The 27249-nt window shown below is 47.5% G+C and overlaps 1 protein-coding gene across 7 annotated transcripts in view; it reads left to right on the plus strand.

Moving 5' to 3' along the window:
- TNIK (TRAF2 and NCK interacting kinase) overlaps window positions 1-27249 on the plus strand; it is a 130694-nt gene that overhangs the window by 35446 nt on the left and 67999 nt on the right. The window lies entirely within an intron of this gene.

Below are 27249 nucleotides of genomic sequence, written 5' to 3' on the forward strand. Positions count from 1 at the left end.
AAATCACCACAACCAAAGAAAACCTGTGGTTTTCCATTCAAATTGGACTATTCAATGCAAATCTTTCTTGCAGAAACATCCAAGAAGCCTAGGGTTTATTCCATAGTGGAAGACAAATATTTTTGCAGATCTCAGGTGTTCTGGGCAGCTGCCAGTGGTGTCCTGGGGTTGCCCATGTGTGTTTCCTCTGCAGCAAGACACATGCTGACAATGAGTTTATCAGGTCTGTAGGTACCTGGTCATCTGGAGACCTCACTGGTGCCTGGAACGTAGCTGACCTTCCATTTTGCTAGCAGAAAATGAAGATTAACCTTGAGATCAGCAGACTACAGCTAAGATTGGGTAAAAACAGACTCAGAAGTTGGGAGGGAGGAATATTGCATTTTAAATTTAAAGATCGTGTACGTGATACTGATGTGCCAGGCCTGATCTTGAGCTTGTGGAGGCTTTACCTGCATAAGGATATACAGACCACAGTGACCTTCCAGGTATACATCCATCTCTGTCCTCTGATCTGCCCAAAGTAGTTGTATCAAAGGAACACAGTGGTTATCTGTAATCTAAAGCAAGCATCAGAAAAGTAAGTTACTGTGGTTTTCAGGGTTCTGTTGCAAAATTTTTTTCTGGATTCCTTGGCACTTGCTTATTAATGAAGCATTTGCTCTGTTTGCTTAAAACCCTCCCAGCTGCTAGCTTATGTGTGCTATGCAAATTATTTTTGGTCTGGTTAAATACTGTTTTTCTAGGAAGGGGAATAACTGAAATTGGTAGAGGGAAATGAGTAACATTAACCCTCTGTGGGCTGTTCCCTCATTAATTGTTTTGACCGTGGTGGAATTGCGTGCTTTGCTGTCGTTAACACGCTGGAGGAGCCTGGCAGCAATTTGGGACCTATGCTTGGATAGTCACGTACCCCAAGTGCTTACTTTGGGTGGCAGTGGCCCAGAAAACTGCCAACATCCTAATTAACACACTTTTTCAATGGACAATATTAATATTCATACTATTATACTGTAAAATGAGTAATTTGAATAGACAGAATGTCTTGCACTCTCTTGATCTCTTGTGGATTAACCTACAAAAGGCCATTGGCACTCATTCTTTCAGGCTTTAATGGGTATGAATGCTTCTAATGAAGTCCTGCGAAGCAGGGGTACCTAAAAATGGCTAGAAATGTAACACGTTTGATAGGAATGTTGATATTTTGTTAGAACAGCTACTGAGATGTGAAGGAAAATGTTTGTGATAGATGAGCACCTCAGAATGATGGAGGAGGAAGGCAGCTCTCTGGGGTGACTGGTCCCACAACATCCATCTAAATGATGTCAGCCGAGCCTCAGTAATGGAGAGGTCCCCCAGCTGAGCCGGCGCTTAGAGGAGAGTGGTGCTGAAAGGGAGAAAGCAGATATATGTTTGACTGGAAAACAAAAGGCTTGGAAGGCCAGTCATGTTTTATTGATGCCCACCATTAATGGCTACTGCATGATGTAGAGCCGATTCTAGCAGAAGAAATTGAAGCGCAGGAACTTCTGCAAAGGAAAACGGATTCTCCGGGAGGAGAAAGCGAAAGCACCACTCAAGTAGAAAACAATGTATTTTACAAATAGTTTAAGGGAGGTGAGGATTGCAGGGTACGCTCAAGTAAGTACCTACTAATTTGCTGATGGATCTGAATTACTGCATTTACCTGAGTTATGTGCCCAACAAAGGCATGAACTATCCTTTAACCAACACCTCCATCCCATCTCTCCTAAGATCCAATTGACCTTGAGTACTTAGGGAAGGAGAAATTGGCTTCAGGGTAAGTATCTAGGAGAAAAAGCTACTGAAAAAAAAAGAAGAGGCAGCACATCTGCAGCTCAGCATTCAGTATTGAGCAGGCCTGGCCCTCTCTGCCTTTGGCTGTGCGGAGCAAGCTTCCCAGCAGCTCCATACTCTGGAGAACCTCAGTGGGTGCAAACAGGAGCAGTGCAAAGGAGAGAGGCCCATTGTGTAGCAGCAGGTCTGGCTGTGGCCCCTGCAAGGTTTGGGATGCTGCACATCAATCTGTCTTCAGCAGCAGAGGGGAGGATGGAGAAGCCTATCTGAATGCTAACAAATGATATTGTCTTAAAAATGCTCTGCTAGGGCTCAGCAGGGGAGTGAGACCATGTTTAACAGAACCAAGATCCTTTGAAGAATTGATCAAAGCAGTGAGAGAGCTGGCAGCCGCAGACATGAGTTACCTGGGCCCAGGTTGTTCTGGTAGTATCCCACAGCCCATGTATTGGTGTGGTCTGGCACTAGGTGTGACTACTGGCCGTGCTGTGTTGTGCTCTGGTGTGTTGGCATTGCAGATGTGATGGGTCCTGTGCAGACGCTGAGTGTGGACATGCCTTTGCCTGTAAATACTGACTCTATGGTACCTCAAGAAAAACACCATCGGGTGCTCCCATCCATCCCGTCTGTGTTTTCCCATAGATACCAGCCACAGTGGGGGCATTTAGCCTTTCTTGCTCTCTGAGTTCAATTTAATTAAAAAAAAAATAAATAAATATATATAGATATATAATAAGTAAGATGAAATGTCAAGAAAAGGAATGTTTTAAACCTATGCCAGAGGTTATGGCACAAAGGAACACACCAGCGAGGTCTGAGACATCAGGCTGCCTTTACCCAGGAGATAATGGAAAAATTAGAGGCTTTTAGAGCCTGGGTCAGTGTCTGAATCAAACGCTAAAATCCTGCTTCATTACTGCAGCTCTGAGAGAGCGAGTGAGCCCCCTGAATGAAAGGAGTTCCTGTGAGCAAATGAGTGGAAAATAATAAGGCTTTGTGGTGTCCTGGGGTTGCAGCCCAGGTGGCCGTAGGGCAGCATCCCCACCAGCCTTGGCTTTCAGTCTCCATCCCTTTGGGCAGAAAGTATTTTGGCATAAACCATACCGCAGGGCTTTAGGTGGGAGGCAGGAGATCAGGGCAGTGCTGGCCCAGTGCTGTGACTCACCGGCTGCTCCTCTTGTGGTGCGCAGTGCTGCAGCAGCAGTGCTCTTTTTGTTATTACAGCCTCCAGGCTGAAGCTGATTAGAGTTTCCCTGGCAATTTATTTCTCCCCCCCTTTACAAGAAAGGCATTTTCTGCAAGATGCTTTGCTTTGGTGCTGGAGGAAGAAAAACACTCTGCTAATCCCAGATGTTCAATATGATGGTTTCCTGATAGAAGGAACCTCTTTTTTAAATATATATATATATATATACACATATTTTCTCCTTTTTATTTTTGTTTCTTTGGTTGGTTGTTTTGAAGGAGGCATGCCATGGGATGTGTATATCCTTGTGATCATGCTCCTGGAGATGTTCACTGTTCTTTGGTTTGCACTGGAGAGCTTTGATTTGTTTGTTATTAATGGGGTCTCTGTAGAGTGAGCTGCTCGTTACCCAGCTGACTGTTGAACCTGGACATGAGGGCTCTTAATGAGAGGTCTTCCAGGCACCCTTTTTCAGCTGAATGTCTTTTCCTGCCTGTGCCATGGCCCAAGGTCAGGCACTTGTGCTTAGTGAGGAACGCAGGAGCACCCTTTGCAGGGCCAGCTGATGGGCCGCACGCGTGGAGGTAATGACACCTTTATCTGCTTGTCTCTGTGGGACTCAGGAGTGCAGAAATGAACTGCTTTGTCCTCATTTCTGTTAGTTCAGCAGATTCTTCTGACTTCCTCAGGGCCTGTAAGCAATCCATGCCCATCTGCAGCACTGCTGTGGAGCTTGGGATGGGCCAGGTGCTAGAACATGGTGGGGGCTGCATTGCCTACAGCAGTTAACTTCCTTCCTTCCCACCCTCCTTTAGCACTGAGGCAGCTTTTGCATTCATACCTGTTTTCTTCCCGTGTTGCTGTGAGATTTGTGCCAATGGAGAATGCCTGGAGCAGGAATGTGTTTTCTTGTCCCTTGAAGCTGAAAGCCATAAAGAACAGAATGACTTTAATGAACAGACCTTGCAGAATTACCACCTTGAAGCTCTAGCTGCTCATGTGAATCAAAACCTGCTGGAAGTAGGTCATATAGTAAAAATGAATTAGGTTTCCTTCACATTTTATTGACTCTGCTGGTTTTTCATTCATAGAGGCTTATAGTCAATGTATGTGTCTTGTCTTTTAACCCTCTGCTTGGGCAAAAAGGGCAAATTCTGTTCTTCATTCGCACCCTTTTAGCCTGAATGATTGAGGTTGTCAGGGATATGATGGATGCATTTTCCCTTTTCCCTGTGCATTCTTTTATTCTTCTACATTAAAGAACTGCTTGAGCAATGACCACGTTCCCATGGTGTGAGTACTCTCAGCTCAGTGTGGCTGGGGGTGGGGATGAATGCCCCCCCATCCCAGGGCTGTTGATGGCTGTTGCTGTGGCACACCTGGCTGGGTGCAGTCTGACTGCAGAAGTTTGTGCCTCCAAGGTTTTAGATAAACTCTATGCTGTGGTTTTCTCTCTCCTCCCTTTGGTAAATGCAAGCAAACACAGTTTTTGTTTGTGTTTTCGAGCTGCAAACTCTTCCAACCCAAAGCAAATGCTACGACTGGGTGGTCGATGGTATGTGGCATCGGAGCAGAGCTGGGGGTAGCAGCTCGTGTCTGCCTGGGGTTTCTTGTCTTGTTTGCAAGTCCTTCCAGTTCCATAGCAGCGGTGAGGGCAGAGCTCAGCCCTGCTGCCATAGCTGCGTAATCTGAGGAATTGTTTAATTTGTAACATTTAATGCTTGTTACAAAGTGCTCCTGATGTACAGCAGAGCAGACCAAGGCCGGTAGGCGGGATAGCCACCCTCAAGTGGTAACTGAGACTCCAAGATGTGTCAGTGTAGCAGACATTTCATTTAGATGAGCTCAGGAGGACTTTCCACAAGGGCAGCTACTAGGATACGTGCATACCCCGAGTGTCTCAGAAATGCCACAGATAAGTCTCTGCCTCTGCAAGCACCCGCATTCCTGCAGTGAAAGCCAGAGTGAAGAAGGCTTGTTTGGTGGCAAACAAACCCTGGGGATTTCTGGATGTGATGTTTCTAAATGATCCAGATTTCCAGATGTGGAAGAGTTTGAGCCATGTCCCCATGGCAGTGAGTGGATGGAGAGAAGGAAGAAGGGCTGTGGCAGTGGGCTGCCATGATGTAGTGTGTGCACTTGGTGTCATTTAAGGGAGGTGCGTAATAACACAGACCTGAGATTTTATCTTGTGTTTAGGATTTCTATCATAACTAATGGCAGATTTGTGATAGCAGCCCCTCCAATGATCGATTATTTTCTTTGTTTTCTTTTTTTCCCCTGCCTTCCTGTCTCATTTGCCTGCTGCAGATGGTACATAACTTTGCAGGGGGAAAATAATCCCCACTGATAGATAAATTAGGATTTGTTTTGCAACCTTCTCTTTGCAGCTGCAGCTTACTGCTTTGATCTCTGCTGAAGACCTTTATCCAGCAGCAGAATATAAATCTTCTCTACCTATGGTTTCATAAATTAAAGAATTGTAGCCTGAAACTGACTGGGTAGGAAATGGGAGCCCATGCCAGTGCTCCTGTGTGCAACACAGTACCAGTAGCCTCTGTCCTTTTAATTACTGCTGGAGCAGCCCCATGTTACCAATGTCACAGCCTGGAAGAAGTAAACTATTTTATCTTGGGTAACACAATGTGGCCTACAGATGAAGGCCTGTAAGTAAACCAGTATTCTACTCAAGAAAAGACCTTCATTGACTATTATGTGGGCAATAAATCTTTCATTTCCTCGTAAGGAACAGTAATTACAGAAGCTTCAGCTGTGGTGGGTATCTACTGCAGACAATAAAATGTCTGTCCTTCAGCACATCGTCAGCATCTCAGTGATGGATGCTGGTGTGGACTGTAGCGTTGAGATCATAATAGTACTATGGGTAGTAGGACACGCTGGCAGCTCTTCCTTTAAGCCTTGGGAATGCAGGTTGGGATAGTGCTGTGCATCTGCAGGAACACATCTTATTTGTCACACTTCCTTTGCTTGACAGTCCCAAGAAGGTTTTGCTGTTGGGCTCCTGGTGACGAGCAGTGAGCTCCAAGGAGATAAGCTCCTGTCCTCAGCAGGTACAGAGCTGCCTCAGCACTGGCAGCAAAGAGGGCTGACCCCTTCCATTGCTTCACCAGCAAATCTGAGCAAACAAACCCAAGTGGATTGCTGGGAGCCTTAATCCCATTTCGTAGCGTGGAGTTTGTGCCTCTGCCGTTCTGACACACATCACTGTGTGGGGTTTTTTTGCTCTTTATTTTTAATCACCCTTATTCATGCAGCTGCTGCTCACCCTGTGGAGCACTGGGAGGATCCTCTCTCCCAGGAGACAGTAGTTCTTCCATGGCATTGCTTGATGTTTCCAAAAGCTGTCTTTGGGATTAGTTACAGATAGACTGTTCTCAGACTTTCCCCGCCTTGTCTCAGTGCTTTATAGCCCTGAATGAGCTTGGTGGCAATGGAGAGGCTTGGCCCTCTGTACTGTGAGGCAGTCGGAGGTGAAAGTGTGTTTCTCAGAAGGCTCAGCTTGATCTGATTTCATTGTAGTCTTATTAATTACAGCAAGCCTTCAATTCACCCAGAAGTCAGAGTGAATTGGGGTCAGGGTATCAGGCTGTATGTGCTGCCTGCTTTGGCTGCTAGGCCCTAGCTCAGGCTTTTTCCATGCAGCATTCACATGCTTGAGACTTGAAACCATCTCAGTAAACATCTCAGGGACGTGTGTGCCTCTGTCAGTGCTACAGGAGGCTCCACCCAGGTCCTGCCTGTGGTGTGAGGCTCTTAAAAAGGCTGCAGTCAGGCAAGCAGATGCTGTGCTGAAACCCTGAGCCTTTCTCTCTTGTTCCCTCTCTTGCAGGCTGCTCTTAAACAGCTCTGCAGTGGGGATGCTGGAAAAGCAATAGTGGTTTGAGGAGAACAGCAAAATAAGCAAACATCCAACTCTTGTCTTTAGTAGTAGCTGCATTTCTTTCTTCCCTTTGCTCTTCAATGGTATTGTTTCCAGGTTTTTATTGTCTTTTATTATTATTATTATTACTTTTAATCTTTCTCTAAGTGGAATTGCCCTAGGTGCAGATTCTAGCTTTGTGGTGGTCTTATTTGGCAGCCCAATTCCCGGTTGAAACTTGTTCACAAATTACAGCATTTGACTTGCAGAATCCTTTGGTTGCCATAGAACAATTCACATAAAAATTGTAAACCCAACTTTCTTCCTTAACATTGTGCATGGGAAGCCATGCAGAATCTGAAGGCATAGCAGGTATTCCTAAGGTGTGGGCAGTGAGGGCACCTCACCATGCTCACATGGGAGCCACACTGAGTGCTTGCTGCATCCTCTGCTGTCAGTGCTGGCTTCTAGTGCTGCTTGTCCTCTCTCTGCTTGTCTTCTGGAGGTGGAGCCCACAAGGCACTGTTGCAGCTGTTGGTTAAATCCCAGGCTGAGCTGCTTTGTTCCCCACAAATGAGTGGAAGTAACTTGCTGAGATGGGTCCCTAAATAATTTACTTTTGGAGGAGCTCTGGGAAGCAGTGAGGAGGGAAGTGGGGCATTTCTCCCACATGGCAGCACAGAGAAGAACATCTCCACTTCTTTTTCAATGGAAAGAACTAATTTTGCAGGCTGTCTTGATTTCCTCCTGTGACTGGTCTGGTCCGTTTCATATTACCCACTGTTTTTCTTCCTGTCTGGAGCAAAATCTGGCCTTGCTTTCGTGGCCGATGACAGATGAGCTCCTGGCATTTCCCGAGATGATTCACTTCATGCCATGTTGTTGCGTTTAGGATGGCTTTGGGCTACTCAGTGGTTTGGTGATTAGCTGAGCATCTTTCTGAAGGGGCTTTCAGTAGTGAGCCCTCGTGACTTTTTTGCTGTTTGAATGGTGAAGATGCAGTCTTGAGAAGTCTTTGTCTGTGGAAAAGGAAGCTTTTGGGGGTCTCCTTACTGCAGGGGTTAGTCAGATTATGCCCAGTAGTCTGTAGCTGAAGAAAACATAGATACATGTGCTACTTTTCTTGTCCTTGTTAATACCTTAATCCTGGGATTGAGGTTCAAACAAGAACTTCCTGAAAGATTATTGGGTCCTTTTTCTCTTGTAAGCACAGTGTGTATGCAGTAACTGCTGTAGAAGTCAGGAAGCAAATCGCTGTGATGAATCACCATTATTTTCTCACATTGGTAGAGGAGAATCCTGGAGTGTGTTCAGTTGTTTATTTGCAAGAAACAGATGGACGGAAGGGACCACAAGTGGGATGGGTGTTCTTATATCACCCTGAAGGAGAAAGCAGTCCCTTCCTCACTATTAGTAGTAGCACGAGAGGCCTGGGTATACCTGTGTTACCACAGCAGATTGAAACGTTGTGAGCAGAGGATGAGGCTGGCAAATGCTACCTGGAATTCAGATACAATCACTCCTATAACAGAGCCCTGCAATTTGATAGCCTTTGTTTTTATTGAAAGGTCTGAATTAGCAGCTAGTTATGGGAGCATGATGGGACCTGGTGGAGGTGGTGGTAGAGCCACCAGCAGTTCCACCACTCCACACTGTGTTTGTTCAGCTCTTGCTGCCCATGGCTCTTCTCTGATAGATGGAGCTGGTGGTCGCGCTCCAGGATGGGTCTGCATGGAGCAAACGGGATCCTTCCAACCTCTTCCCATTGCAGGGGATTAAAAAAGTAGAACACAGGGCACTGTGGTTTGGTCAGTGAATTCAGCAGATGTGAGTAACGCCGGCTGAGCAGAGAAAGTGCTTTTTTTAACCTGAGCTGATTGCCTTTTCCGCCTGAGATAGGGCAGTGTGTGAGCATGAAAAGGACATCTTAGAAAACCACAGCCACTCATTCCCCACGTCTGTGTGTGTGGGGATGAAGTGTTCTGAAGGCTCCCTGTAGCTGTGTGCGGGCTGAGCACACGGGAGCCCCAGTGATGCTGCATCCCCTTTGCTCTGCTTCATGAGCAGCCCACAGCAGGTCAAAGCAGCAACTGCAGAGAGGTCAGCCTGGCACAAGGAATGCAAGGCTTTCCCAGCAAGTGCGGCTGTGCATGACGTGCACCCTCAGCTATGCTCCCTTATGCTTGGCCCTTGCAGTCAGCAGATAAACTCGTGGCTTACAGTAAAGACAAACACCAGAAGAGCTCCTGTGAGTTATCGTGCATGACATTATTGCTGTGATGGAGTGCCCTACAAGGACCTTATCACATCGTTTCGCTCCATTATGAGAGCGGTAACAGAGGGCTGTGTGGGGATACCGCCTTTTTTGCATTGCACAGTGAGCTTAATGGGAGATAATTCAGTCTTTCCCAGGATGATAAGTTGCCTTAAAAGTTTTCAAGACCTGTAAAATGAGTGGCAAATTTAAGCTGTCTGGAATAGAAGTAGCTTCCTACGGAACATGTTGTGGCATGGGCGGGAGAAAAGCTGGGTTTGGAGGAAAAGGAGCTGGCTCTTGGTAGAGCTGGGAGAGCCCCATGGTGGGGCTGCTGGCTTGGCGTGGAGCTGTGAGCAGCAGTGTCAGTGGGCATTGGAATGGACTGGCAATGTGCCTGGATCCCTGCACTGCTCCCTCAGCAGATGACATGCAGGTGTCCCTGTGGGGAAGGGCTCTGCATTCCCCCTGGCCATCAACGATTCCCTTCCAGAAGTGAAGGTTTTCTGCCAGAAAAATGTTCCCAGCTATGTTTTTTTTCCCACTGGCTTTATGGAAACACTGCGCCTTTCTTCTCCCAGCGTCCCAGCTGGTGTTTGCCCTCCCTGTGTGCACCGAGTTCTCTCTTAGTCACCGAGAGGCTGGTTAGATGCTCCTGGTCAAAAGTGGATTATATTAGAGGAAAAAAAAGAATATGCTTTTATGTCATGTTTTTGGTTTATTGTTTTTTGTTTGCTTGTTTGTTTGTTTAAACCATCTTTACTTACTGCAAGCCTGGAGCTGAGCATGACATGGGAATCTCCCAAGGAAATGAAGCTGTTGCAACCTCTGTGTCTCAGTGAGACTCTGCCTCCAAGGCACAGAGGGTGCCAGGCAAAGGGCAGATCCCAGCCAGGTGTGACCAGAGAGCAGAGTTCTCAGGGATGGGCACTGACAGGAGGTTTCCCAAAGCCAGGTAATCAGAGCAAACGAGACCCTCATTACAGCTGCTGATGAGGGAACAGCTGCAAACACTAAACTCAATTAGATTATTGAATATCAAAGAATTAATATTTATGAGTCACAGAAAAGAGGTTTCATAAGCAGCGGTGCTTGCTTCTCTTTACCTTTCTAATCAACAAAATAGCTCTTTTTGGTAAGAGATGTTTAAAAGGCCCTGCTTGCACCACTTATCTAATGGTTTGTAGTGAGCCTTGATGGGAAAGTGACCTAGTTCAGGTCCCCAGAGGCAACTGCAATCAAAACGGTTTATGAGCAAAATACTCCTATTGCCATATGGCAGTTTCAGGCATTGCACGCACATGTGATCTGCGGCTGCTTTGTCCAGAAATGGTGAGATTTCTGTTAAATAAATATGGAGAGCAAAGCGAAAGAGGAGATGTTTCCATTATTGGTGTTCAGCCCTGAAAACTGGCTGTAAAATGCTCTGCTGCCGGGTGGCAGTGAGCTCTTCCACTGTGTGCATTTCTTCTGCAGGCTGCCCCGGATAATGTGCTTTGGGGAGCTGAAATCCTCCGATGTAATTGAGTCAGTTTTGCAGGTGCAGAGCACTTACTTTTTCCTTATAAGCCCAAGCAGAGATTTAATTGCTGCTCTTCAGAAGTGCAAAACAAGAGAATGTAATAATTAAAGCTGTCAGGGTGTCCTTTCTTTTATGCTGATGCTGATATTAGCTGGTTTAAAGCCTATTTTTAACCTCTGCAGGGTTGAAGACGTACTGTGTATTTTCAGTCTGGGTTTATTTGTTTCAGACTTTGCAAATTTGAAGTAACTTAAACTGGAAGGGTGGGGTGGGGGACATCAAAAGAGGAAGGAAGGAGGAAAAATCAAGCAAATGAAATGCAAAATGCATCCATAAATTATTTCCACCTCGCTGTGGATTTTGTTTTCTTTTTACGGGCCTGCAGAATCCTCCCTAACTGGAAGCTAAAAAATCCCAAAACACAAAGCACCGAGCGCCTGCTAAGATAAATATTGTTTTTAGCTTAGCTTCAGAGAACGCCCTGGGTACAGCAGGCAGCAAAAGGGCCATTTTTCTGCTTAAATAGCTCTGGTTTTAACCAAGTTCATCCCCTGACCCCTTTGGGAGTTATCTGCAATATGACTGATGGAAATGAGGTAGTACGCGCAGTGCTGATTCAGTACTTGTATATATATAGCGTGTGTGTGTGTAAGTAGATGCAAGTATATACATAGATGGGTATAGATGTGTATGTATATGCATAGGAGCCACTGAGAGTGAGTTTGGGTGTAAAACAGTGTCTGCACGCTCCTTGGGATAGAAGCTAAGCTTTCATACATGCCATCAGACTTTGTCCTGAAGTAGGCAGAGCGTGCACAGTGGTGTGCAGTGCATTGCTGGCCCTTTTTGTCCTGGAGAGCACAGAAGATGGCATTTCTGGAAGTGCTTTTCAAGTTTCTCAGCGCAGGGATCCTGTTCCTCCCCTGTCCTGCTGCTTCCTTGTGAGTGGATTAGAGTTGTGCTGTTCCTGGCCTTTTTCTTATGCAAAGTATTGACATCCAAAATACGGATTTCTGATCCTAAAATTACAACCTGCCCCTTTATCACTCTAAATCAGTTCGCTAATCTCTAAATAGTTCCCCAGCTCGCTGTTAGTCACTTCATGTTATTAAACTCTCGACAAAATCTTTATCCAGGCGTTAAAGCATGACTGCTAAATACACCCCCTGTGTTACCAGGCTGGCTCTGAACCTGGAAACCCCAAGCAGGGACAGAGCAGCATTTTTATGAGCCAGATGCTTGTCGTGTTCCTCAGTCCCAGCATCTGCTGGGAAAGCCTTGGGTTGAGGCTGTTTGTAGACTTAAGAAAGAGAAGCAGAAGAAGGGAATAAGAGGTTGCTGGATATGGTTGGTTGTGTCTTGAGCCATCCCACCAAACATGCACTTCTACGTGCAGTGATCCCGACTTGGTTCAAACATGGGCAATGATTGGAGTCCTGGCGGAGCACTGGTGTAAGGCTGACCTGAGAGCAGAACTGGGTCTCCCTTGAGACCGGCCAAGCTGCAATTCCTGATTGTTAACCACAGTTAAACCAGAACCAGGTTTCCCCCATAAGAGCTCAGTTACTCAGCAATCACAAGTTTTCCTAGAACCTTGAATTGCAGTTGGTTTTGGTACTACCTTTTGTTAAACAAACAAGGATTGTGCTATTAAGATTACTTATTTTTCTTACTTCCCCAGTACTCAGGAAGCAAGCAGGCATTTCTGCAAGTACCAGAACTAATAAACCTGGTTTCCTTTGTACTCATGGCCCATGGTTGATTGAGTACTTCCCTAATTAAATTTTCTATTATATCTGCTTATACCTATAGTCTCTCCCTCTGATTACTTTCCTGGCAGCTCCAAGGCTGCTGTAACTGACTGGAGATAGTGGCCAACAAGATTAAAAGCTGTTGGAGCTACACTGGAGAATGGCTGACCTTCATCTACCATCCAACTGCCTGTCGTTAATTATCTGTGATCACCAGCTTCCTGAATGTGGTCTTTACCCAGGAAATGAACTGTGCCTTGAAAACCCACTGCTGGAGAACTTTGGGGTCCCTGCACTGGTGGGTTTGATGTATATATAGGGCATCCTCATTGCTAGGAACACTGACCTGTCTGCAGGGGCTTCCACAGCCTGCCCAGATGCTCGGGTCCCTGTTTCTGGTTCCAAAGCTGAAATATCCATTTCTTTCTTTTTTATCTTCACTTGAAATGGTGATAATCTTAAGAAAAATGGTCATAATGCCCTTGGAAGCCACTCTTGCAGTTTGCTCTCCTTTAAAACATGGCAGTCCTCAGAGCAGACTGGTGGCAGTGCTGCTATTTCCACATAAAATAATGCATTCCTGTTTTCTCCTTCACGAGTGTTTTCAGTACAAGTGTATCTAAATGCAAGGCTGGGAGGGCTCTGTCCTAGGACAGTGCCAGGAGAAAAGGTTAGCAGGTTGAAGGGTGGAATGAAGTCTTCTGCAGTATGTTACATAAATGCCAAGTCCTGACAGGACTGTAATTCTGATTGGAAACCAATCTTAAGTCTGAAATGCCAGGTTGGGCTTAGAGGCCTAGAAAAGGCAAGAAAAGTAACCTGGCCTGACTGATATCTTTGTGAAGATGGTACCTTGTGAAGTCCAGCTTAAGAGTCCATGGCCATGCTCAGTGTTTTATGGCTGTGAAACAAAACCCAGAGGTTTGTAGACAACTTTGGGACTGAAATAAAGAGCGAATTACCTGAAAAATGGGAATCTTTATTTTGTGCCCAAGTGCTGTAACAGGAGGAGCACTGATGGGGGTAAGGGGACTTTGCTCTTTGGTTTCATGCCGTGACTTGGGCAGAGCCCTCCTGTCATTGTTGTCCATCCCACCCATGGGATGCTTCAGCCCCACTCATGGTGTGGGCAGGGAGCGGGGCTCCGCTGGGAGCTGTGGGGAAGGGAGATAATGGGGAAAAGCTGAGTGCAAGAAGGGGAGGAAGAGGGAAAGAATGCAAATAAACAGGAGAGAGGAAATGGGGAGAAAAAAAAGGGGACGGAGCAGGAAGGCAGCAAGAAATGGGAGGAAGCAGGGGCTCAGGGGGCTTCAAGAGTGAGAGGAAAGCAGCTGTCAGTGAAACACTGCAGGAAGCCCGAGCTTGTATTTTTAGGGACTTTACTATAAATATTGGGTCTGGGGGAGGACGGGGAGAAACGACTGCTCTTCCTACCGCTGTCTTCTATGCCTGTCTTTGTTTTGCTGCTGCTTTTTCTCCTCCCCGCTCCCGGTGCAGGGCAGGAGGCAGCCTGGTGGCACGTGGCCCCAGCACTTTGTTCCGGCGTTGGTTCACGGCCGTGTGCCACATCAGCAGCCTGCTGACCCAGGGCCGGGTTCGCCTCATGCGAGATTTTCCTGTATGTTTCTAAGTAAATGTTTGCACTTCAAGAGGCACTCATCTCTCAGCACAGGGCAGAAGAGCAACCACTGGTTAATCTAATTTACATTAAATTGCTCAGGAAAACGTGGTGCCTCTGATGGAAAGGACGGCTGCATTTGTGACCTCTTCACTACGCTTACAGGAAGAGAAATGGTTTCAGGTTTCCTTGAAGTGTTTTCATGCTGTCCAGGAGTTTCGGAGGAGACAGCGATCTTCTTTTCTGTTGTCACGTTGGGTGTTTTTCACTTCTGCTTCCTGACTTAGTTCTTAGCAGAACTGGGACACATTTACAATAAATCACAGCGTGGTGCATCACTCGTGTTTTCACTGAGGCAGGTTTAAGAAGCACTAACAGAAGACTCTCCTCCGGTCCCCAGCAGCACATAACGCAGGGTGGTGAGGATGGCTTCCATTTGTCATCAACATCAGCCTTTACTGAGTCCCATGTCCTTGTGGTCTGTTGGCCCTTTGTGCTTGAAGATCTGGAGGCAGCAGGAGAGGCACTGCAGCAGAACTGTTGGGGGGTGCATGTGGAGTGAGTGGTAACCAATAACTGCTTGTTGAAATCTCTCATCTGAGAGATACTGGGAACTGCAGCCTTTGGGGAATTCTTCAGCTCATCTGTTTTGGAGAAGGGTAGGAATTTGGAAGCATGGAGGAGGGAAACAAAATGAGAAAGCTTAAAAAAGAAAAGGGAGAGACTTATAGCACCTATATACCAGCCCAGCTCAGAGATTTGCGTTCCAGAAGTTTTGATGAGGGCTCATTCTTTTGTCTGAAATTACTCATGTTCCCCTTTGTTCGAAGCCATGGAGGCTCACAGCTTGTAGGCAGCACTGATGAGTTGTTCCTCCTGCAGTCATTCCGCAGTCGCTTGTGCTGCTGATGTTGCCAGTGACTGCACTCCTCACTCACATCGCTGCTGTGAGCATTAACCACAATTATTCACTTCTAATTAAATTGCCAGGATGGATCTGCAATGGCATTGTGAGCTCTCTGCATTGAGCTTGGCTGGAAGCAACTTGCAGAGAAACTGGAGTGAAGCTGGGCCAGGCGGCTCACCAAGTGGAAAGCAGGAGAGGTCCTGAGTTAGGGGGAAACATCTGTTTTAGGTGTGCTTATTCCCAACCTGAGAAGTGAGTGTAGGAGGAGAAGGAGTGAGACGTACCCAGCTGAATGCAAACGAGCCTGGCGTTGGGGGGAGCAGAACTGATCCATGGGGTTGTTGTGTTGTACATGCCCTCTGCTGTCTGCTCTGCTGTTTCCGTATGACTGATGGAATGGCAGATGAACTTCAGAGGTGCGTTGCTTTCTGTGCTGTGCCCTGAGCAGTGACTCTCTTGCAATGCCTGGTATTAAGATGACACTCGTGTCTGATGGTGTTCATGCACAGTTCTGCAGGATGTGTAACGTGGCACAAACCTCTGTCTTCTCATTTGCCTGTGCTGTGCTTTGCATGTTAACAATGTGTATTCCTGTTCATTATGAACTCATCTTTGTGAGATAAGTGTTTTTTAGGGGGGTGCTTTTGTTTCAAAGGACCTGTGTGCCGTTCTGTGACACAGGAGAGCAAGGGCTGAGGCTGAACAAGTGCAGAATGGGAGGAGGAGGACCTGAGGCACAGACAATGAGCAGAGGTTTGGGTTCAAAGCCTGTAGGTGTCACTGCTGTGAGCTGCCTCTGCTCCTGGAATGGATCAATAGCAAGTGGATGTCTTGATTATGGATTGAGCTGCAAGCTCAACTGAAAAGAGCTCTCCTTGATCCCTGTGCAGCTCTGATCCCTTTGATCTGGTAGAGAAAAAGGCTGTCATCCTCCGAGACCCCTATACTTCTCTGTCTGGGCTCATTGCTGCCCTCTGAGCTGGGGAGCATGGGATGAGCCCTGTGATCTTCCTCAGAGGTGATTCCTTCTTGGGACAGGTCAGGTGGAGATAAGGGTGTGCAGGGAATCAAACACTTAGGTAAGAATGTTCCTTGGGCTGTCTCTCCCTGGTCCCTTTCCTCTGCTTTTCTCACCCCTTCCACAGGCAGAGGCACTCGAGTTGGTGACTGGGAGATGCTGAAGATCAACCAGTCCGTGAGACCAGTTGGCTTCAGCTCACCTGAGCCCCAGCCCCAGGGCTGTTTGCATTGAGATTTTGGTCTGATCTGTGATGCGCTGCAGAGAACAGGGCTTGCCATGGGGGTCCTGCCCCATGTCCTGGGCACACATAAGAATGTCAGAAGCGTTGGCCATTTCCTCCTGATGCGTCCCCTTTATAAGTGCTTTACAATGGCAAGAGGAGATTGAAACACTTTTGGGTTTCATTCAGCTCAGGCTGTTGGGAGCAGTAATGAGAGAAGTGAAAATAAGAGCTGAAAGTTTGGCATGGCAGAAAGCAGCTTGTGTCTGGGCTGGTTGCTTGCAGGGGCTGCCTGACCCCATGGGGCCAGCGTCTGCTGCCCTTCAAGTGCCTGTGGAGTGGGGGCTGCAGCACTGCTGGTTGGCCTGGTGTCCTCCAGTGACAGGAGAAGTCTTAGAGCTGTTTTGGTTGTGGGAGGAGCAGGCTCAGTGCACCAAGTAAACCAGCCCTTTGTTTGAGCAGCAATAACTTCATTTCATCTTTTGCCTCTAATATTTATGCAAGCGTTCCTGTAGTCTCTGATAAACGCTGGCAGCTCCCCATGTGAAGTTGGTAAACAGTGCTCTGCTGGCGTATTTTTCTGAGGCCAGGTCTGAAGCCTGCAGAAACATGACTCATCTCACGGAGATCGGGTTTTAATTACAATTTCCAGTGCGCTTTTGAAGCACTTTCTCTTGTGGAAATGCTGCATAGGAGCATTTGAATTACAAATGTAAAGAAATTGTGCTCGTTCGTTGTAAAGCTGTTGGGAAAAGTAGAAAGAAGAAATGCAAGGGCGTATTGAGTGCTATTGTTTGGATGTGCAGATCCAAGCAGCATTGCAGTGTGAGGGACAAGTTGGTATCCCCAAGTGTGTTGCTGTGCCATCTCCTAAGCAGTGGTCCAGAGCAAAAGCCTGAATGCTGAGCAGCAAACCAGCTGTGATGTGTCCTGCAGCTTGATCTCGCTGCTGGGAAGGATCTTGAATTTTTAATATAGAATCTGCCTGTAACGTGTTGGCTGCTTTTAGCGCTCAGCCAGCATTGATCCTTCTGGAAAAGGGTTAAATGCTGATGGCAGAGCAGGGTGTTGCCTTGGATGTGCAGGCACCTGGGGAGCAGCTCCTAAAGCATTCTCTTCCCCTTCTTCCTGTTTTAGCACAGCTGGAATTGCAGGTCAGGGGTTTGATTCCATGCGATGCATGGACTTGGTCCCCTCCTGCAATGCCTGCAGCGTGGCATAACCTGAGCAGGGTTTGGATTAGCCAGGGGTATCACACAAATCCCATCCTCTTGCATCACTTCACCTGGCAGATCTCAGCGAGTAAAACCCATTGCCTTCAGATGCTGCTTTTAAACTGCGCAGTATCGATTACGTCTGTGCTTACTTCTTTGTAAGAGGATACTTAGTAGTTGGATAGCTCTCCTGCACTGATAACCAAGTGCAGGCTGAAGTCTCTTGATTCCCAGCTCCCTCAGTGCTGTGCCAGTGCTGCACTCATGCAGCAAGGCACACGGGTCTTTCTGGCTTCTTCCCATTCCTTCCTAAGCTGCATTGTCCCTGTGCAATCCCTGGTGCAGGTGTCACCTTCTATTGCTCATCCAAAGTCCTCCTCTTCTGCTCTCTGCCCCATCTGGGCATCACCATGTGTGTCTGGGGGGGTCTCCTTGCTTTGTGGCATCTCCTATTGGTAGCTCCTTTCCTAGCAAACCTCCAGCATCCCAAGATCTGCATTTTGCAGAGCTGCTTTTCTCAGAGGCCGGGACCTCTGAGCATTGGCTGTCCCAGCTCCTTTTTGCAGGGCTGTCTGGAAGGCAGGAAAAGGCCATGCCCTGGCTGTGTTATTCTGTAATAGAAAGGCTTTGCCCAGCTGCTGTAGAGGTAGGAGATTGCTGCTTGAGAGGGGAGGCTTGGAAAGTGAGTCACTATAAAAGCAATACCATTTAATCTGCTGATCAGCTGCTCATGCCCTGCTGACTGGCCCTGGAGGTAAGCCGCAGTGGGACTGTTTGGCAGGAGCCAGAAAATCCCTTCGTTATCCCAGACAAAGAAGCAAACACATGTTTGACATACATAAAGCAAATAAAAGGATAAAAGGCCTGAGCGGTGTTTCTTGGGCACCTGTTTCCAGTAAGCCTCTCTAAAATGTTGCCACCCAATACCTGACTCACTTGATGCAGTGAATGACACAGAGATGCAGTCCTGCACAGCAGCATTGGTATGGGTATCACATACTGTTGCTTTAGGCATTGCTGGGGCTTCTAAATCAGTACAACACAGGCACTGCAAAATGTTTATTGACTGCTGACAGTAAGTGACTGGGAGTAGGCCAGGCTGGATGGTAAACTGTCAGGACTGCTCAGGACAGACAAAAGCCCTGGAGGTATTTCTGGATAGAAGAGTGTGATGCTCACCTGCCTTCAAGTGTGTGAGACCTCATATTGTTATATGAGTAGGGTCTGCAGCATCTTGTGTTCTGGAGCCCTCAGCAGTGCTGGATGGGGGGTTACTTCTGTCATTCTTATGCTGCTTTTCCTAACGCTGAGATGTAAGTCACCCTAAAAGCTCCTGGCAGCTGTGGAACTTCATCCAAAGCCTCATGGAACCTAAATACCTTTACCATCCTGCTCCTGCAGTGAGTGTTCCTAAACAGGGCCTTGGAACCTTGCTGCTGATGAGTGAACGCATGAAACCTAAATGTACAAGCTAGCCTAAAGCCAGCCAAGGGGCTGGGAACTGGGATGTGAGACTGACACTGATCTGAGTGTTAGTGGGACAAGAGAGGCTGAAGGAATCTGTAGGTTTTGGTCCTTCTGCCTCCCTAGCTGAGCTGTCAGCATCCACTTGTGGGTCGCACTCAGAGCTGGGGGATGGAAGAATCTCCCCTAGGTAATGCTTGAAGCTGTGCTCCTTCCCTGTCCCCTCCCTGTGTTGGGTATAGAAGAGTTGGCAGCATGAGGGCCCATGACATGCGCAGCAATGTGTCTGAATACAATTGCTGCTGCCTGCAATATCATTAACTCTAAGAATAAACCCAGTTGGGGATCTCAATCAGCTTCCACAGCTGGTACTGAGTGCTGCCTCCTGCTCTGCACACGTCCATCCTGCGGAGCGCTCAGTCTGTGGGGGTGCTTCTCTCCACACTGTTGTTGGTTGGAAATCCACCTAGCACTTTACATGCCACCTCCAAAATTGGATCTTGCTACTATGAAACTAGAACCGGAGCCAAACAGATGGCACTGAAGAGGTGTTTCAAGAAACCACATTTCCATCAGCGTGTGTGGGGTTTTCTCTTTAAGGCCATTTCCTCCTCCCCCCCCCCCCCCCCCATCACTGTGATTTGTAAGACTGTTACCGATCTGGATTAAAGAGAGGTAAAAGTTTGCCTATGGAAACACAGCCCTGTTAGATGCTGGAGCACATTTTGTGTCAGAAACCTCTTTGGTGACACTGCTAATTACAGGGAAGGGTACAAGACACTGCTGGCTGCCCAAAGACATCCATCCATCCATTCCTGCATGCTGCACAGAACCCAGTTGGCAGTGGGGTGCTCCCTGCTCTGGTGATGGCCTGATCCTTTGGAAGAGGCTGTGTCCTTCCTGGCTGCCCTTGAGAGCTCAGCATCCCCACTGTGGGACCCAGGGGGTCCTGGCACACGTCAGAGCCCCGTGGGAAGTGTTCCTTCCACGGCTCAGTGCTTCCCAGCTGGAAGGGATGGTGTGGTGCTGTTATGGGAGACGTGGCCTGCATACAAGGGTGCCTTGTGGGTCTCTTAAATGGAGATTTAATTTTAGTTATGAATGCTGCGGTGTTGAATAAGCAGTGGTAAGAAACAGAAGCAAAGTGGGGGTGTTAAAGGGTGGTAATAACATGGCTGTCATGAACTAATGTTACTGGGAACAGTCTGTACTGCCTTCTTTTAGCTGCAGAAATGTGTGTGCTCAGCACAGGGAGAGAAGCCTGGGAGCTGGGGACAAGGAAGGGATGGGCTGAGGGGCATGGCGAGGTGGGGGAGGTGGTGAGGGGCTCTGGCTGTAGCTTAACCCAGAGTTGGTCCTTTGACTTGCTGGGCAGCCTCCTGCAGTATTTGTTCCTGTGCCATGGGAAAGCCTTGCAAGATGCAGAAACATCTTGAGGCTTGGCTTTGCTGTAAGGTTTCTTCTGGCATGAAGTGTGGCTCTTCAAAGTCTGCACCTTCAAGCTCTTGTGGACAGCATTACTCCACTGTCCCTCATGTGAGAGGTGAAGCAGATATGCAGCCCCTCACTGCTCCCTGATGTGCTCGTTTATCAGCAGCAGTGCCACAAAGAGGGATCGAGTGCTTTCTGAGCAGCTGGGGCTCAGGGTGGGTATTGGAAGGGGCAAAAGCTACATCTAGAAGGAGCTGTCTACAGAAACATGCCACTCTAAGGGAATTTGGGACCTCTGGTGCTGGTTTGGGACCTCTTATATTCACTGTTTTAGCCATGGGGGAGGGAAATCTCTTGGTTCTTCCTGAGCCACAGACAGAGCTGGGGTTTCCAGTCTCCTTTCCTTGAATTAAGAGTGAGGGGGTGGCACAAGTGCAAACTTCAGGCTTAGGGATGTGTTTTGTTATTGCCTTACTCACCTATGTGCAACAGAGTGTGTTGTTTTGGAGGTGAATAATATGCAACTTAACAGCTTAACTTGATAATATAGTAATGCTGCCTACTTTCCTTGTCATCAGACCTGTTGTGGAGCTGCAGTAATAGAACTGCAGCTCTCTCGGCCGCATGCCTTGGTTAGACCTTAAGCAGACACAGTGGGTGAGAGGTGCTTCAGCCCAAAGGCTGTCTGAGCACGAGCTCGGCCCTGTGCATGTCTGTGCTGGGAGAGGATTTATGCCTTTCTCAAGGAACAAATAAAAAATCTGTTCTATTTCTTTCTCTTTAGAGTTTTTTTTATTTTTTTTTCAATGTCTTCCAGGATTTTGCTTCTTTGAAGTCTGGAAATGGTGATAGTTGTGAGGGAAGCTTGGGTAGAAGTAAAACTTGTGCTTGTCCTTCTTGGTGGAGGTCCCTGCTCTCCAAAAGCCCCTGGAGGGGATGGTGGCAGCTTGGCTGAAGGGAAGGGGCTGGAGGAGCCCCCAGGCTGCTGCAGGGCAGGTGAGGGCATATGGGGCAGCTCTGGGAACACCCCTTTGCCAGAAAATAAAGCGTAGAGCGGTTGTGTGTGCTTCTTATGACTCCTGAAATGGAAAAAGTGTCAACACTTGAGATGTGTTATTTCTGCTCTGCAGCTCCGGTTCAGGCAGGCACTTGGAGGAGGTGGAGTTCTCTCGGAGTGCAGGGGAATTGCACTGAGTTGGTCGAGTCCTTCAGCACCTTGGGGCAGCAGGGCTGCTTGGAACTTCTCACAGAGCTGTTTGTGAAACTGAGCAATGATGGAGAGGTGGAAATGCGTGAAGCTGGAGGGAAATGCACTGTCATTGCGGTTGCCTTTGTCATGCTCATGCTGTTTCTCTCAAAAAAGGCAGCACAGAACGGCAGAAGTTTTGTGTGCTGTAGTTAAGTGCAGGCAAGAGCGACTGGCCCATGATTGCTCTGATTAATTGAACAGATATTTTGCTTCGGTTCAAATAAACACTTTATATATTTCCCATCCTGTTACATGACTCATTTTTGCTTATGCTGACCTGATATTTAGAGTATCTGATGTTTTAATTACTTTCTCAGATAAGCCGTAAGAGATGTGTAAGCCAAGTGCGAAGTCAGAGCACACTGTTCATAAAGCAGCTTGTTTTGGAGATTTTCATACTGGGAAGAGCCTGTTTTTCCATAGATGTAACCCCTTCAAACTAGGCTGAGCGTTGTTTTTTTCTTTCAAGATCCTTTTCAGTGGGAAGCTGAGAATATATAAACTTGCACTTACCCTATAAAAGCCAAGTGTGAATCGGGCTGGATGCTGTAAAACAGTCTAATTTAATGCAGGATGACAGTTTGGATGCACGTCCAGCACTTTGTAATTTCATTGAGTAGCACACTCTAGTGTTTGTCAACACGGGTGTATTTCAGTGGTGCTGATGCTTCAGTGCATTTACTGAATATAGGCACAGTGCTGTAAAACAGAAATAACGATTCTTTTCAGCTAGCACTCCATAAACTGAGGGCCTGCACTCTGAATTTCTCCTTAATGCCTTGCTGAGGAGCAATGCAGGTTCCCTGCAGCATTGTTGCCTTGTTCACTGCTCGCTTGCCCCAGCGCTGGGCTCATGTTGGGTGCTGCTCAGTGCAATGCTCTGACCCCACAGTCCAGCATGAGCTGCCAGAGGTCACTGTTGGAAGGCACAGGTCTGCCTGCTGCCTTGCCATTGCCATGCAGTGGAACAGAAGAGAGGCTGCGATGGGCAGGGTGCTGTATGGGCAGGGTGCTGTATGGGCAGGGTGCTGTATGGGCAGGGTGCTGTCTGCATCACTTATCTGAGAGCATCTGGAGCAGTCGTAATCAAGCTTGTCTCATTCCCAAGAGCTACGTGTGCATGGTGCTGTGGTTGTCAGCCAGAGGCCTGAGCAGTAGAAGCAGGCCATAAAATTGTTTGTTAGCTGCCTCCTGGTGCTTTCCAGGCTTCACACTAAGGTAAATGTGCTTCCCGTGATAGCGCTTTTCCCAGGAAAAAAATTGCATGCAATTTTGGGTTGTGTTAGTGCTAAAATTCTTGGACTGAGTCCCTAAATTGCCTTGAACTAAGAGAAAACTAGGAATTGACAGGAGCGGGAGCAGAGACCCGTGTGAAGTTCTGGCTCACCACGGGGTGCTTGGCTGCAGAAGGTCTTGAATGTAGAAACAGAGCCTGGGGGAGGTGAGGCTGCTCCCATGCTGTGCTCCTGGGTTCTGCTTTCTCAGCTGAGAGGGCTGACGGTGTTCTGTTCCATCAAGACTACCATCAGAATTTCTGAAGTGCCTTGTGAGAGCACCCTAATCCCACTTAATTTAGTGTTTACGTGTTGCAGGACTAATGGCACTGTAAAATGGCTGGATATTAAGTGTTTGTCTTCAAAGCATTAAACCTGCTCCGTGGTTCATCCATTAAATGCTTGCTGTGGTGATTATGCATGCATGGTGGGGTTTATAGGCTGAGCAGAGGGAGGATGCCTTCAGCTGCTGTGTTCTGCCCAGCTCTGGGGCTTGGCTGTAGTCATAGCAAGTGGCCTTTCTCTGTTCATGTGGGGCTGAATCCCTCCTGGAGCCCCTGGATCACCTCTGCTGTCTTGTTGCCATTTGCTTGATCACAGGTAGACCTCTCCTATTGACCTGTAGCAACCCTTACCCAATTTAATGAGCTCCAGTGGATCTTTCTGTTTAGTAAATAAAAAACCCGAGTGCATCAAATGCTGTTTAAAGGCATTTACCAGCGTTCCCATAATGTATCGGTTCATTACATTTTACGCACCGTGGAGACCACAACCTTTAAAGAAATACTTCTGGTGCCTGCTTCACTCGCAGAAATTAGTCTTAATACTTGACACCATCAAGTTAGTGATAGTTGATATAGCATTTTGAGAGCAATTAGGAGCACACGTTTATGCTCAGATGAATGTTTAATTAAAAGCCATGGCAGCTTTGAAGTTCACACTTGAATAATCTTGAGGATGAAATGTGGGTTTAAACCCAAGTGAACCTTCACAGCAAATCCAGAGAGGCAAAGAGCGCTTTAGTAGCTCCTGTTTCCTCCTATTTGTTCTACACCATCACAGCTATCGCGCTGTCTGTCACACAGTGCCATATTTATTGAGATGAAGGCAGATTGAGCTGCTCAGCTGAGGTTTCACATGGCTGGATGCTGAACCTGCTTTGGGGAAAGGAGCAGGAGGGTGTTGGAGAACCCACCAGTGGCACCAGCAGCTGTCCTTTGATCCTTACAGAGTCCCGGTGGTTAATGGGGCAGAGGATCTGCTCCTGGAGATCCTTCGTTCTCTTGAATTTCTTTGACTTCAGTTGCTGCACTGTATGAGAGGGGTGGTTGGGGCAGATAAACCCATGCTGATGTCCAGAAGCTATGGTGTTCAGGGATTTGAACCGCATGGCGGGACTGAGTTGATGCCATGGTTCCGTGCTGGGCTTTAGGAGGCTGATGGTCCTCATGCACCTTTAGCTGTTAGGGATGAGAAGCCTGAAGCAGCTCACTCAGCACCTGGTCAATAGTTGCTGGGAATTGGTCTGAGTTGCCTACAGTTGTATGCAGAACTAAACGCTGCAGCCCAGCAGCGCTGGGAGATGGTCATCTGGAAGCACTTGAGTAAAAAGGCTACAATAAATACTATTCCAGGAGACAATGCTGTGGAAAAAGAAAAGCCAGCACAATGGAAGCAAGAAGACCAAATGTCACAGGCTGCTGGAGAATGGCTCACCTCCTTTCCCACGTGCAGGCTGATGACAGAGGGCCAGCAGCATACCTCAGAGAGCAGGCAGGAGGGCATGGGGCTGCACTGAATGCCTCTCACTTGGTCCAGACTGCTCCCCTTGAGCCTTGCTTACTGCTGTTGCCAAAAAGTGGTGGAGGTGGTTTGCTCTCGATGCTGGGAAGTGTGTCTGTAGGAGAGTTCTCTGCTCCGGTGTTGTTTTAAATGACATAAGTTTTGATCAGGTAAAAGCATATTATTACAGTGGCTTTCTGGCTCTTTTCTTGCTCAAGGTTGTTATCCCAGTCCCTGTTTGTAGCTTCATTACAGCAGTGCATAGTTCATGCTGGCCAATTTAACACTTGACACACGTTAATGATAAATTTCAACCTGCCTTGGCTTTGGGAGCAATGGCACACGTTGCCAAAGAGTGGCCTGGCAGCTCTGCAGCTGCCTGCTCCAGCCTGGTTACTTTGGAGACAAAGCCCAGCAAGCACTGGTGCTGCCCTGGGGGCACAGAAGTCAAGGGTGCAGATGTGGGGATGCTGTTGCTGCCTTTGGGGCAAATGTGTCTGTTTCTGTGTGGCCAGCGTGCAGGACGTGCTTGGTGATTAATGCTGTCAAAAGGGCTTGTTGCTGGCATGAAATCTTTTAATATGTGTGGTTCTCATGCTAATTCTGTTCCTCCATTGTATCTATCACTTTCATTTTCGGTGCCTCTCTTCAGCGTATCTGTTCTGTTTGCATCCGTATTATAAAGCCAGCAATGCCTACAGTAGGGTGATAATGACCTGTTTTTTGCTGAACACCAGGCTTCTCAAACTGAAGGCAAAGATTAATTGGCAATGAAGGGACACAGTGCTCATGCGGTGCAGAATGCAGCAGGGATGGAGGAAGTGGAGCTCAGCCCTGGCCCCAAAGTCTGCTTTTGTGTAAGGTCATCACAGAGTCACCATCAGCACGTGCAGCTGGAAGGAGAAACGCCCTGCAGGGAGGAAGCTAAACAACCCACCCTTGCTGACAAACTACATGAAAAGCAAGGGTTTGTTATAAGTTTCCAAGCTAAAGACCTATCAGTTCCACTTCCCCTGTATTTTGCACGACTAAGTGTCCCTAATGACTTATACTCGCAGGAGTTTCAAAGTGTTTTAGCTTGTTTTAGTAGATGTTTGCACAGCATTGAGTTTTTACCTTCATCTGTAAGTGTTTTGAGAGGTGTATGGGGTGTTGGTTGTGAGAGAGGGATGGAATCTGGGCATCCCTTGTCTGCTGTGAGCACAGCTATTGATTGGCTCCCCAGCTTCCCAGCTTCGGCATTTACCAATCTGTGAAACAGAAAGGATGGCACCTGAACCTCTCACAGGGCTGCTTGCAAAGCTGGGCTTGTTAGCCCTTTATAGAAGTGCAGAGATCTGTGGGAGAAGGATGGTGTGGGCACCTCTGGTGTTCAGGTTTCTACTTGCAGTGCCCTGGCAGGGAGGAGCATCCGCACCCAAAGCAGCCCCATGGCCCAAATGGTGCTTTAAGGTCAGTCCATGCTGGGTCACCACGAGGCTCTGCACAGCCTGGGCAGCTTTTTCAGTTGACTTTTCTATTGGTCTCTATCCTGAGTTAGCTTAAAGAGCATTGACTGGCTGGACTCCTACTGTAGGCTCTGACCTCACTGGGAAGTCCAGAGAATGTCAGTGACATGGGGACTCTCTCATCATTTGGCCCAGAAAGCATTAGTGATGGGCTTGACTCGAGCTGGAGTAAATCTTTGGGTAATTCTTATTTAGCTTTGCTGAATTCAGGTCTTCTTTAACGCTTAAACTCACAGTGCGAAGTCACAAACACAAGCTGACCCGCCTTGAATTTGAATTCATCTCTCAGTTTCAGCCCTACATCTGCAACCTGGCTGCTGTCCCACTATAACAGTGCTGTCAATCTTGCAGAAATCAAAGACAGGAGGTAGTCTGTGTTACACCAAGTGTGTGTGCTGTAGTCACACACTGACCTGTATCAGGGAAGCTCTACCTGGATGGAGAAAACCCAGTGACAAAACAGTGTTTGAAGCCACGGTCTTGGTGCTGTGCTGTAGTCTCCAGTGCCAGAGGTCCCACTGCCAGCAGCCTGCTCCTCTCTGCACTGCAGATTGCATGAGTGGAAGAGCATCATCAGGGTTAAATGGGAACAGAAGAGAACACAGGCAACATGAACAAAAACTGGTTTTATGCGAAGATACGCAGCAACTCTGAGCTTGAAGTATGAAACAAAGGAATACTTGAATTGTCAAACCATATACATGTTTCTCCTTTGTTTGGCTCGCACAGAAGCCATTAAGATTCTGTAAACACCCATTTGAATTCAGCCCTGAATTTCGGAACCGTTGGCCTTAACACTGATTTATGAATTGCTGCATAGTATGTGATCACATGCTGCATTTAAAGAGGTGCTGTGGGATGCATCGTGGCAGCACTAATGTCTCTTTCTTCTGGATAATTAGATAGCCAAAATGTGTCAGCATGTCGAAAGAGGCTAGGTATGACTAGCACACCGCGTGGCTTTAAATGCCATGAGATGCTTCCCCTTCTCTTCCTCCATTTTATTGAAGAGTCAGTGTGCTGTGGTTGTGTTCAGCTATCCCCTGCTGCTGCTCCCCAGGCTTTAATTAAAGACTCAGTAAGTGTGGGAGCTTCCTGGCTGAGCAAACAAGGATGGATTTAGGGAGGATTTGGTTTTGCGGGTCGGGCT

Source organism: Excalfactoria chinensis, chromosome 9, assembly GCF_039878825.1.
Source record: "Excalfactoria chinensis isolate bCotChi1 chromosome 9, bCotChi1.hap2, whole genome shotgun sequence".
Lineage (NCBI taxonomy): Eukaryota > Metazoa > Chordata > Aves > Galliformes > Phasianidae > Excalfactoria > Excalfactoria chinensis.